Source organism: Tasmannia lanceolata, unplaced genomic scaffold, assembly GCF_043159265.1.
Source record: "Tasmannia lanceolata isolate RefF3 unplaced genomic scaffold, GAP_Taslan_0.1 ptg000012l, whole genome shotgun sequence".
Classification (NCBI taxonomy): Eukaryota; Viridiplantae; Streptophyta; class Magnoliopsida; order Canellales; family Winteraceae; genus Tasmannia; species Tasmannia lanceolata.
The window spans coordinates 45,514,432-45,528,430 of NW_027518689.1; the positions used below are offsets into that span (position 1 = coordinate 45,514,432).

The 13,999-nt window shown below is 38.4% G+C and overlaps 1 long non-coding RNA gene across 2 annotated transcripts; it reads left to right on the plus strand.

Moving 5' to 3' along the window:
* The first annotated feature begins 3,152 nt into the window (after positions 1 to 3,152).
* Positions 3,153 to 8,792, plus strand: LOC143888355 (uncharacterized). Of its 2 annotated transcripts, none has more exons than XR_013254536.1 (2): positions 3,153 to 5,106; positions 8,497 to 8,792. It is a non-coding gene; the product is annotated as an uncharacterized LOC143888355 (long non-coding RNA). The 2 variants fall into 2 exon arrangements; XR_013254535.1 differs by having other exon boundaries at positions 8,501 to 8,792.
* The last annotated feature ends 5,207 nt before the right edge of the window (positions 8,793 to 13,999 follow it).

The window sequence follows — 13,999 nt, forward strand, 5'->3', positions numbered from 1 at the left end:
ATAAAAAAATAATAATAATAAATAAAAAAATAAAAAAATTCCTTGTTTACAAAGAAACCTGCAATCATACTGGATCTTGAAATTTTTTTCCACACTTCGGTTTTAATCTCTCCACACTTTATTGAGAGGATCTTATTGAAGTGTTGATTAAATGGGTCCCATTAGTTCAATGATCAAAGGCCTTGCTGTCAATAGGCAATAAATTGGAAAGTTAGAATATTCTGATGGGCCCATCATAGGTAGGCCTAACAAATAAAATGGCTTGGATCATTAAAAGAACCCCACTTTTACTTATACCCACTAAAGTTTTGCCTTGAAAAAATCTGCGCACGGATGACATAAGGGTCTGTTCACTTGCGTTCCCGGGAGACCAAATCCGGGGAAAACACCTCTTTTTCCCGAGAAATCTAAAATTAGCGGTGTTCACTTGTCTTCCCAGGAAATTAGCAGTGGGTAGGTGGAAATTGAAAAAAATGAGTTGGAAATTGAAAAAATGATCTTGAGAGAAAAGTTTTCTCACGAGAGTGGGAAACCAAATCCCAATAAATTGGTGCGATCTGGTTTCCCGGGAAAGAGAAAGTGGGTTTTGTGAAGTGGGTTTTGAGTAAACAGAACCATCTCTCTTGGCAGCCCCGGTCCAATAGCTGGAACTCGAAGACCAAGTTGGACTAATGAGGAAACAGAACCATCTCCCCCCAAATCAGAGTGAGGAGATTGGAAACACAAAGGCAGATGATTGGGAAGTGAAATGAGAGTAGACCCTTTGGAAATCTCTTCAGAAGCGACCAAACCAAGCCCATAAGAGTCTCCCTCAGCTATCTTCAAACCCTTGTGAACAAAACCCCCTTCCCTCCTCACCCACCAAATCAAATCAGGAGGCTGTGGCACAAGTCGCGTATGATAAGAAGAAGCGCACGTTAGAGGACGGCAATGTGTTAGAGAGACTGTTGATGAGTAGATGAAATCCCTAGTCGCCATTAACATTTTTGAAGCTACCAAGTTCACCATCTTCACTCACGTATAACAATAAGATCGCTTTGGTTTTCATGGGCTCTGCCTCTATATAAGGAGATAAAACCCCAATATAAAGTGGGAGCAGCATTTGGTTGATCTGGACCGTCTATTTGATAGGACTTACGTTTAATATCCATTGATCCAAAATGCACCTCAATCGGACAATCCTAACATAATTTTGGCCGTTGAATTTGAAAGGTCTAAAACTTCTTTCGCATTCAATGACCAAAGTTTATTTTTTGGCCACTGGAGATCCAATGCAGATCCTACCAAATGGATGGTCTGATAAATCAAAATGGGTCTAGTGTGTGATAGAGTTGGCTTGAGCCATGCATCTCCAGTTACTATATGCATTAATTCTTCTAGTGGTTGGAAATACGTATTCTTCTAGTGGTTTTAAATTTGTTGTAAGCCCTCTTTACATTGAAAAAATGGAGCCTTGGGAAAAACTGAGATGGTTGGAAATACATATTCTTCTAGTGGTTTTAAATATCAGCGGTTGACCTATTTATGTTGTAATCCAAAATGGACGGTTTGGATCATCCGTGGTGCAACGCAATTTTGAAAAATATTGGTTTATATGCATTAATTCTTCAACAATCTATGGAAAAGTAGGAAGGAAAATGAGAACATGTATCTTACAAAAATGATTAAAATGTTTAAAATGATTTTTTATATTTAGGTTTCTCACCAATGTTTAATTGGCAAGTGAACAGGCGTAGGAAACCTTTTCCTGCACAATTTTTCGGGATTTCCTGCGCAAGTGAACAGCTGTGGGAAACCTTTTCCTGCACAGTTTTTCGGGATTTCTTTTCCTTTTGCCACGTCAGATTCTCGGGAAACCTTTTCTTTTCCTTTCCCGGGAAAACAAGTGAACAGAGCCTAAGGGAGTACTAATACCCGTTCATGGCAAATTATATAAAGTGCGATGTAAAGACTGGAGTGCCATTATTGAAACAAGGGAGTGCCACCTGGATGAGCTATATTGCCCATGTAAGAACTAATCAGTTAATCATGTATAGACCTGGCAAAAGCGACCCGTGCCCGCGGGTCGACCCGACCCACCCGCAAATTTGCCGGCACGGGTCTAAGTTTTACTGACCCGTCAAAATCTAACCCGCGGGTGACCCAACCCGCAAAAACACGGGTCGGGTCGGGTCAACCCGCGGGCACCCGCATTTTTACCGTATTTTTTAATTTTTTTGAGAATGTTATCAGCACTCCTGTTTTTTACGAGGGAACTCTTCACTTTATAAAAAGTACGGTATGGCCCGCACCATAGGATTATCCAAACCGTCCATTAGATGGGCCATAGCCTAAATAGGTTATGCCCCAAAATTATTTACATTGGTTGATTCTAACCCTCCGATCTATAGAGGGTTAGGATCAACCCTCTAACATTCAGATTGGAGGGTTAGGATCATCCTATGGAAATGATTTTTGGAGCATAACCTATTTAGGCTATGGCCCATCTAATGGACGGTTTGGATCATCCTATGGTGTGGGCCATACCATACTTTTAATAAAGTGAGAGTGCGCTAATAAGAAACAGTAGTGTTGATAAGAATTTGCTACCAAACTTCTCCTTTGGCAACTTCTCGGCATGTGGCCATCGGTGCAAAGATGTCATTACACAAAAAAAGTAAAATGCCTAAAGTTATAAAGTTTTAAATGGAAAATTACCAAGAAATGGTTATAAAGCTGTAAAATTAGAAAAAAAATACCAATAAAATATAAAAAGTGATGACAATTACTGAAAAAACATATGCATCAAATAAGAGAATTATTACCATCGCCATATTTGGCCCTATTCGCGGGTGACCCGCGGGTTGACCCGTCCCACCCGCGGGCCGTGCGGGTCACCTAAATTCTGACCCGCAAAAATGCCCGCACACGCATCACCCGCGGGTTGACCCGGCCCGACCCACCCGTTTGCCAGGTCTAATCATGCATAACATCACAAATTGGAGGGCAAAATTGGCCGATGACCACTATGCTGGCCCCCACCGAATCAAGGGTCGTAATGAAATTGGATGTGAAACGTGTACATTTCTGGGCTCATCCCTGGGGCCCACCAAATCAAGGGACACATGTAATGACTAATGAGAGGGTGGAGAGTTACAATTCTCATCTAGCAAATAACAGGGTTTTTCTTTTCCATCTCTCACAAGTCACAAGACTCACAACTACACAGGCATTACTGCATTAGGTTTTACATTCGCATCTCTCATTCTCTCCATCTCCATCATTGAACCAATGGAAAGAGGCATTGAATTGAATAAAAGACCAATAACCCATATCAGTTCTTGTCTTTCTACATTCTCCAAACTGTAAGTTTTATCTCTACTACTACCCTTTCTTATTTTATTGCCAATGTTTCTTTATCTCTGCAGAAAAATTCAATGTCAGTACTAAAGATACAAGAACACATCACTATTTTCTTGAAAACCCATGTCTGAAATCCATCTCCCACATCTCAAACACCACTATTCAACAATCTTTTACAGTATCATACCTCATTAACTCATGTGGGCTGTCCGAAGCAGCAGCTCTTTCAGCTGCCACAAAAATCCTTAAAAACCACAAATAAAGCAGACTCAGCACTCACATTCTTCCAAAACCATGGATTCACCAAATCCCACGTTACACATCTCATTACCAGGTGCCCAAACTACTCTTAACCAATCCGGACAAAACCCTAAAGCCCAAATTTGAGTTTTTCTATAGTTTGGGCTGTTCGAGCCTCGACCTTGCAAAGCTCTTCACTTCGGACCCAAAGCTGTTAAAAAGGAACTTAAATAACCAAATTATCCCATCCGTGAGTTTTCTCAAAAGTCTTCTTCATACAGATGAGAACGTCATCGTTTGTATAAGACGCTCAACACATATTCTTCTATATAATCTAGAAAATGTAATGGCACCTAAAGTTGCACTCTTTCAAAATCACAGTGTTCCCAATTCCATGATTTCGAAACTGATCTCAAGCCAACCGAGAATGATGTTATTAAATAATAGTCGGTTTAGCGAAATTGTTGCTCTGGTTAAGGAGATGGGTTTCAATCCGGTTAAAGCAAATTTTATCAATGCGGTTCGTGTAATGTCAGGGATGAGCAAATTGAACTGGGAAAGAAAATTGGAGGTTTATAGGAGCTTAGGTTGGTCTGAAGCTGAGATTTTTTCAGCTTTCAAAATGTATCCAATGTATATGGCATTATCAGAGCAGAAGATTAGGAGAGGGATGGATTTCTTTGTTAACAAAATGAATTGTAAGCCCTCAGGCATATCCAGAAATCCTAATATTCTTTCCTATAGTTTGGAGAAGAGGGTTGTTCCAAGATGTTCGGTTTTGCAAGTTCTGATGTCAAAGGGTCTGATTAAGAAGGATTTGTGTCTTTCTCCCGCGTTGACAGCGAGTGAGAACAAATTCTTGGAGAAATTTGTAATCAAGAATCAGGAGAGAGTTCCTGAAATTTTAAGCGTATACCATGGCAAGATGGAGTTGTTGGGTTAGAGATTGGGTCGGAAGAATGGGTTACATTCAGAACTTGACATGGTATACAATTTTGTGAATCATACTTGCTACTCAACAATTTTATTTTTTGCCATTTGTTTTTAAATTCTATCTTATTTGTGCTGGAAGCTGTGCTGGAGATTGCAGTGGATTGTTAATCGCAATCATTGAGCTTGCGTGTTCTGGACTCCACTTAATTTTGCTTGGCTAACAAAAAACCCCGTTTTTGGAGACTTTCAGAACATAATTTGCCTATGTTGATGTCTCATTTCATATTTAAGAATTGGGTTTCTAGGGTAAGATATCTGTTGAATCTTGGCCTTTGTCTTGGCGCATACTCGAGAAGAAGCAGCTGCAGCTTGCAGCAGATGAATCATGTTGCCGCCATATAGCAAAGAGAAGGCAATGGTTTTGAAGATTTTGCTATGAATTGTGAAGTACAACACAACACAAGGCCTCCAAAATTTTAAGGGATCCCTTGCAATCAAGCGTCATGTTCATGTAGGGAGAAATGCTCTGATGGGTTTCTCATGGCTAGTGATTAATCTTTTCTCTAGGTTATTTGAATGGCAGAGTTGGAGGTAATCCTAATTCGCAACTTGTTTAATTATGCTTCTCTTACCGATTGACATATAGTATCTGTTTGATAGTTCATGGGTTTAAGGGAATTTTGAATATAAAAAAGAGCTCTGAATATCATTCCGAAAAAGAAGAAGAAGCTCTGAATGCAGATTTTAAAAAGGGTTACTTGCATATATGCGCTTTGATTGTTTTCATGTCTTCGTCAACTTAATTGCATTCTTTTTGCTATCACAGTTGTTACTTAGCACTTTTTTTTTTTGTTATTTTTTGACACCACATGTATTTATATTCTGATATAAGGATTGCTGAATTTTCTTTTCGTCAGTCTTGGAATCTAGTCTAAATATGTGCACATTATATTTAAAAATTCCGCCAAATTCCTGATGCATATTATGGATCAAGGTTTTAAATCTCGGTTTCGGTACGAAATTTCGGACGAAATCTTGTAAAAATTTCATCGAAATTTCACCAATTTCCGAAACGTTTCACCGAAATTTCCGAAATTTGGGGTGAAATTTTGTACTTCACCGAAATTTCCGAAACGTTTCACTGAAATTTCCGAAATTTCCGAAACGTTTCGGCGAAGTTTGGTACTTTTCCGACTCACTGTGAATTTCGTTTCGTTTTCCACCGAAACCGAAATATTTCGGCCGAATTTCGTTTCGGCCGAAATTTAAAACCACGTTATGGATATAGTATGTTCACCTATGAAGCACGGGTAGGGGTACGGGGTGCGGGTACGACACGACACGGGTACGTGGGTACGTGATTTGCCAAAAAAACTGGGTGCGGGTACGTTCTGGTACGCCGAATATAATAATATATTTTAATATTTTATTATATATTTTAAAAAATTAAAATTTTTTTTTTGTAGAGCAATCAAATAACAATAACATCACCAAAATGGAAAATTCTAATATTACTCTTCATTTCATAAGTGATTAAGTTCCATATTTCATAACACGAGGCATCAATACATCATTCATTAGAAAAAAAAGTCTGTCACCAGTGTGTTGACCAGTGCCTGACAAGATGAATAATTTTTAGAGACCAAATTATGAGATTTTTTTTACCGGACTTTTGGGATTTAATAATGTTTGGACAAACTAGATTTTATGAATTTTTAAAATTTGAAAAATACCCCACCGTTTGGAAGTTAAGAAAGTTAAAATTTTGACCCGACCCTTTTTCTTTGAATTTTGTACTAGAACTGGAGAGTTGACTTTTTTTCCTTTTAGATTTGGGTGTTGAAACTATTTTTAATAAATCCAAAAGGGAGGTATTCCGTTATTTACATGTAAATCTTAAGTAAATGGAAATGGTTTACATGTAAATACCGAGTACAGGAAAGTAGAGAGAAGTACAGGAGAGGAAAGAGAAGCAGCAGGAAGAAGCAGGATGTGTCGGGTACGCGTGGTGCGCACCCGACACGCACCCAACCACCAAAACTACTTTTAAAAAAAAATAAAAAATGGGGTACGTACCCGGACGTACCCGCACCCCATACGTGTCGGGTGCGGGAGCCCCGGGAGAGTACCCGTGCTTCCTAGATGTTCACCATGCTTGTATTGGTCTGCACGTTCTGCAAAAGTATTGTGAAGGAAAATTTGACCCTAAATTAGTGGGATCTTGATCCCTTTCCAAGAAAAAACTATCCAGAAAATAAATGAAAATACTGAAAAGGAAGTTGGTGGCATTTGTGTTGCTATTTTGGTTTCATTGTTTAAGTGTTATTATTTCTTACCCATTTTTTGGTTGTTTCGATCCATTTCCTTTATTTAAATTTTTCTCTGCTTCTTTATTTATTGTTCTCCTATCTCGGTTGTTCATTCCTACGTCTATCATAAGGGAGGGAGGAAGCATTAGAAAATAGGGACCCCTATTTTCTAATGCTTCCTCCCTCCCTTATGATAGAAGTGTCATATCATGTTTGGGATTTCCTCTGAAACTGACATGAAACGGACGAAAGGTTTCCGTTTCAACCCCCAATTGAACGATACCGAAACCAAACTTGTAAGTGCATGTCATATAATATTTTAATATGTGTTACAAGATTATTATTATTTTTTCAATGGCAAGCATGTGTTACAGGATTATGTTTATATGATTTTCATGTGTAATGTGGTAAATGTATTATGCATAAATATTTATGTTAATTAAATGTTAAATGTTGTATCTAGTGAATTATTAGACATGCACGACAACACATGTCATTAGGTGCTCATTAAACCATTATGGATGGATGTCCTTCTTAGATGATGGTTTCTAAGTATGTATTTGTACTTTGTCGACAAACGATGGGATCTTGATCGGATTCAAAGGCCGCTGCCTACTTACTTTACTTCTCCACCTCACAGTCTATAGCCTGCCTGCCTTGGTATGAGGTGAGAGGATCAGACTGACGAGGTTTGGAACCCTAGTCTAGGGGCTCTAGCATTTCATGAAGTTTTATCCTAAAATTGTATCATCTGCATATGTTTTTTTTTTTGGAATGGTAAAGTAAATTATATATATGAGAAAAAGGAGGGAATATACAAGGACGACCAAGTAAGTCCGGCCCAAGAGAGATACAATAAAAAGAAAAAAACAAGGAAATCCAAAAAACAAAAGCTCTCAAGGAGGAAGGAAATGAAAAAGCTCTAGTGCCTGCCTTGCAACTCCATCCCTGGCAAGTCTATCCGTTTCAATATTAGCGGTTAGTGGATCTTTTAACTTGATGAAAAGTTACCTCTGACCTCCCAATGCGACCCCTAATCTCATCAAGCCAGCGAGCAAATCTCCAAGGGTATGAATTACTACATTTCAGCCACCCAATAACATTAAGCGAATCACCCTCCACTATTATCTTAGATAAATCATTTGCATATGTTTACATACGTTTCCGTGATTTTACAGGATTTCCACTGAAATTTCTATCCAAAACGAAAGCCTTTCCCTTTCCATAGCAACCAAAACAGAAACCAAAATTTAAAACCTTGCACATGACGTGTATGATGATGTAGACCATGATCTTTTTAACCACCATGTGGGTGAAATTGCATTTGGTAGATGATCCTAGCTGTTAGAGTATTGCATCTATAGTTTTTTGATGATGGTAAATGTGCCGAAACTGGCCAAAAGTGGGTGTCCCTAGTAAAGAGAGGGCAAATTTATCACATTCGTATTCAACAATTTTTTTAATTATAAATTGATAGTTGATTGGATAACTAATATGATCTGATCAGCTTAAGTTTGACTCCTCGGATATTGGCCAATCATTTTGATCATCATAAAAGTTCCACATATATTGCACAGATCTTTAGGAGGGCCGATCATGAATTTTAGTTTCTTGAGCAAGATATGGTCCCATAGTGAAAACTGATGTATTTTTCTATTGCATGGGGTTGGAGAAAGTGGGCAAATTCGATCAGAGTCCTCTTTTGAATTGGCACTCTAGAGGCCTTGTGGGAAGTATGGTTTGACTCATTGGCAACTCAACCTCATGAACGCTTTGTGGGAAGTATGGTTGTCATGGAATTTACGAATCATTGACTATGGAGCTTCTCCTCCTTAATTATCCATCTACTATGTGCAAATGATTTTTTTTTTCTTTGTTGTTGTTCAGCAATAGAGCAATCATTGTACCTAAAGATTGTTGTTCAGATGCTATGAAGCTATAATGGGACAATAGATAAATTTTCTTAAACCTATGGTGATTGTGGTGAGGTGGAGAATCCAATGGTGGTTGAGACTGCGGACATGATAGTTTACAACATAAAAAAGATTATTTGCACTTATTTGTGCTTTACAATTTATACTGGCAAACCTTGCAAATTGCTTTGTGGCCTGAAAGAGGTATGGTGTCTGTGCGTGGGTGTTTTTGTTGGGGGGGTGATTGCATTAACTTAACTATTTTTTTTCTTTCCAATGTGTTAGTTTATTCTTTGTGTCTTTTCCATTGTCCAATCAACATTATTAAGTGACTTCATTTCTTTTCGGAAGACTTCATATGTAGTGATAATTAATGAGTATAGAAAGTTTTTTTTCGAATGACTTCTTATGGAGTGATAATGAATGAGTGTAGAAAGGTCCATTTGCTGTGGTGGGATGCTGTTTAGAAACTGAAAAAACAGGAGGGGTGAGATTGAGATAGTAATTAATTGCTTCGTGTGGACTCACAATGGGGCTTTGGAGGGGAGGATGGTAGCTTGTGGATCTAGAGCATCACTGAGGATTGGGGTGGTTGGAATCTTGGTAGGGCCTCTAGAGCTATCAGATAGGGAATTTGATGACCATAAGTGTGGTGAACACATATTCATACGAACAAGGAGTAATAGCGGTGGAAGAGCATATGAGAGTAATGCGAGGCAGGAAGAACCTGAACAAGAAGGTAGAGTATTGGCGAACCTTGTAAAGCGCTTTGGGGCCTTGTGGAGAGGTTTGAGACAAAGAGGTTTGAGACAAAGCTATCGTCATGCGAAAGAGGTATGATGTCTCTTTGTATTGCGGGGAGGGGGATTTGCATTAATTTTAATCTTTTCTTCCCAATTTATTAGTTTATTGTATGTGTCTTTTCCATATTTCAATCAGCATCATTAAGGGACTTAGTTTGCGTTCGGCAACTATTTTCTTAATTTTCATTTTAGTATCAAGAATCGGAATGCATTTTTTAGTGCTTTTGGCACTAGAATCATGTTCGGTAAAGTCACACTAAAGAATCAATATTTCATTTTTTCTAGCAGAATGATGTTCGGTTGTGAATAAAAAAAGAGGGACCTAATGTCTCTTGCTTCTCACACCCTCCCACTCCCTCTTATACCAAGCATCTCTTCTCCTTCACCGCACCTCTCCTTAATCGTCATATCCAAAACCTCCACGAAGTTCCTTCCACACCAGAAAATCCCGTCTGAAAATGGCATCAAAGGGTACAAATGCAATTGCCTAATAAATCACCACCCTCAGAACCGCCAAATCCTTCCCTTTGGCTACCAAGAACATCCACAAGCCGGTTAAATCCATCTTAGGAGAGGATCTGCCCTAGATCTGTAGCAGTTACTTCAGAATTGAGCCCTCGACGAACACCATTGCTGCCTGTGGAGCTCTTGTTGGAGGTTACCTATAAGGAGGGAAGAACCTCGATGGAGTTGAGGGAGGCCGGGAGAGAAACGAGTCTCCACGGGGTCCATGCATAGAGAAAGAAGCTAGGTTCCCGATAAACTTATTTTTGATATTCTCTTAAGCGACAAATAGTGCTCCAAATAAGGGGAGTTTGAGACATAAATAACTCATTTCTAAAATTATTTGAATTGTTACCAAATAATCTTCTTTGAACTCTTTGCGGGATTTTGAGCAGAAAATAGAAAGAAGCCTTAGAAGGGCTGCCAAACGCGCCCTTAATGTCTTTTCGAATGGCTTCTTATGGAGTGGTAATGAATGAGTATAGAAAGTTCTTTTCGAATGACTTCTTATGGAGTGATAATGAATGAATGTAGAAAGTTCCATTTGGTGTAGTGGGTTGCTGTTTAGAAACTGAAAAAACGGAGGGGTGAGATCGAGATAAGAAGCCTGAGAGCAATTAACTGCTCCTTGTGGACTCACAATGGAGGTTTGGAGGGGAGGTCGGTAGGTTGTGGATGTAGAGTATCACTAAAAGATATAATGAGGATTGGGGTGGTTGGAATCTTGGTAGGGCCTCATTATAGAACCTACCATAATTAGCCATTCAATATCGTAATACGAATTGTTTGCTAACAAACTTGATGCATGCTAATGATCTATTTCTCATCCAAACCCATGCGTATTGGATAATAATCTTAAAAATTAAAAAAAGACACAAGATAATATCAATTCTCGAAGTCTCAAACATCAAATGACAAATATCAATCATAAAAGATTGGAGTTGTTGGTGTTGTCCTCATTATAGTCATCTCCCACCTCGATTTAATTAATGTCCTCAAGCACATGCACTGTGCTTGATTAATTCGATTCATTTGAACTTTTACTCCTCTGTCTTCTTAATGAGATGGATTTTGAAAGGCTTCTTGTAATGTAGAAAGAAAATGAGGTTTTTTGAAAGAAAGTCCTATTTTTTTATACAAAACTTTGTTTGGGTAAATACGATCGAATCGTAAGATTCAATCGAAATCGTAAGATCCATACAAATTAAGATTCAATCATGGGATTCAAATCGCTATGCATAAGATTTGATTTGAATTGTAAAATCGAATAGTAATCGTAAGATTTTCAAAACAATGATCCATCATCCGTAGAGAATCCTTAACTACGTGCCTTCGACATTTTCATTCCCATAGTTATGGGGACATCAACAATGCGAAAAAAATTCAAGGTTTACAAGTGCAGGCGTGGACGAGACTGATGGTGGAGACTCTAGGATGAGCCACAGACATGGGCGTCCCTTTTTTTATTATTATCTTCTATTTTCATCATTTTATTTGTTGCCTACTTTTTAGGAATCAAATCTCATCTGTTTTGCATGTTTTGGTATATTTGAAAGGCTTATCAATTACCTATCCAATGAGCCCAAGATAACATGATTTGGATGTGATTTGAGCAAGTTATGGGTGTTTTTAGGAAGTGGTATAGGTCTATTACGGGATTACTATTTTAGGTAAGTTTTTAACTTTATTTAGTTTACTGTGGATTAGATGAATGGTTGAGATTAGTTGCTTAGGTCTTAAGTTATCTTCTAGGGTCTCTTTTCTTATAAATACATCTTATGAAAGCAATGTAAGGGACTTTTGAATATTGAATAGAATTGACGTTTTGCTTGAAGCCAGCAATTTGGGTTTTCTTCTCTCTTCTTCTTGGTGGTTTGGAATCATCCTTCTCATCTTCTCTCTTCTTATCTGCTGTCTTTCTCTATCAAATCTGCACAACAAGGTTAGTATATCAATCTTTTCAGTTTCTTTTGTGTTTTGAACCCTAAAGTTGGAAAAACCAAAATCCATATATCGTGTTTGTTCTTCAAGATCTCAATCTGAGATTTTGAGGGATTGATTTTATGATTAAACCTCAGCTAAACGCTCAAGATCCCTTACCTTAAACCCCATTTGAGCGTAGTTGAGATTTTCACCCTTTTCAAGCCCAAAAACTAGTTTTTGAGATCCCTAGCCTAAACCTACGATCAAAACCCCTCCCTAAATCCTAGATTTACTTCCTTTTACGTTTCTAGATTATAACTATAATATGGACAACAGTATTATCCCAAAAATCCTAGATCTGTAAAATTACTGAAATACTCTTTTAGCATAAATCTAGATTGTTTTGAATCCTTACTGTTGTTGATAGTTTTTCTGTTGTTCTTCATTGATTATTACTATTTTCATGCTTGTTTACATCTAATTCACCGGTATTTGTATTAGTTTTTAGTTCTTTTAATTGGTTGCATGTGTAAAACCTAGTTTAGGACTAATTTTGCCATTAACAATCCACAGGATCTTTCACCTATTGATTAATTTGTATAAGGTTTATTTCTTGTTAATTGTGATTTTTGTAATTATTGAAAGCATTTAACGTCTCGTTATTGCTGCTGCCCCGTAATAAAATTAGAGCCAAATCAGCCCTAGGTTAGTTCTTTACGTATTTGAGTCTTCCGTTTTATCCCTAAATCTTTCCTAAAGCCTTTATCCCATTAGGAGTGTAGGAGTCTCCCTAAATTAGGTAATGTCCTACATCACATAGCCTCAAAGATGCAGAATGTCACTCTATCGTTATTCGACTTCCGTTTTATCACGCCAGACTCTTCTTTGGTAGGTAAGTTGGGATTGAACCTCCGGCGTCTAGGTTGAAGAGCAAAGCCTTGAACATTGAACTAAAGGCTTATTGGCAGCTGCATGGACAATTTGGAAAGAACACAGTAGAAGAATATTTAAAGGTAAAAGGTGAAGGCTTAAGAGGTATTGTTTTAGAAACTATGATACGATGTGAATCTTACGAAAAGTCATTCTAGGGGATCTTGACATCAGAATTGCAGAGGTTGTTGGGCTTCTTATGTAGCCATTTGATGCATGAGCTACCCCACACACACATGCATACACATGAGGCAATCAAGTTGAACTTTAATGGTTATGCTATCTTCTAAGATTGGGAGTCTGGGTCCACAAATATTGGAGTCATTATTATGGACCATAACGAGTTACTTAAGATGGCCTTAATTGTTCTAGTAGTGTAAAAGGCTCTTTGGAAGCTGAGGTTATGGACTTAAATCAAGTAACTAAATTGCTCGCCTTGTTGTTTATGAGCCTTTCAATGTAAAAGATGATTCCTAGAATGCCATAAAGTGGACACAATTTGGACTCGAGTTCACTTGGATGCTAGCAGATGTAATACAAGTGTTGGTGGACCTTATTGATAACGTCTAAATTTTGTTTTGCATCTAGGGAGAAATGCTAATTCGGATCCTGACTCTAGCTTGGATTGGATTGACAGCCATGCCTTGGTTATTATCAATCATTTCACAGTAATTCGATAATGACCTTTAAATCTGGCATTTTTTCTCGTATGTTTTCCTTGTTCCTCTCCTTGACTGTCTGTAGGATCGTTAGCGCAACCTAGTTTCCCAAAACCAATTGGTGATGGGAAAGGCACAACTAATTCTCTTAAAGTAAAGGCTGACCACAGTACAGCACCCCGTACTGCTATCAACGCCAGCGCAGAGCCCCCTACTAAGTGAGGATGTGCATTAGGTGTTGCACACCTCTTGGGTGCACCCCAGGACGGGCTGTGAAGCCCCTTTTCGAGCCCACAGAAGGTTCTGGACCCCATAAGCCAGCTCCCCTAGGAGGACGACTGGTCCCCATAAGCCAACACCATCTCAGTGACCTCTGCCAACTTTTGTACAAAGAGAAAAAGCAAAGTGTTCATAGTAAGGAGATATTATCGAAGGAACCGAAC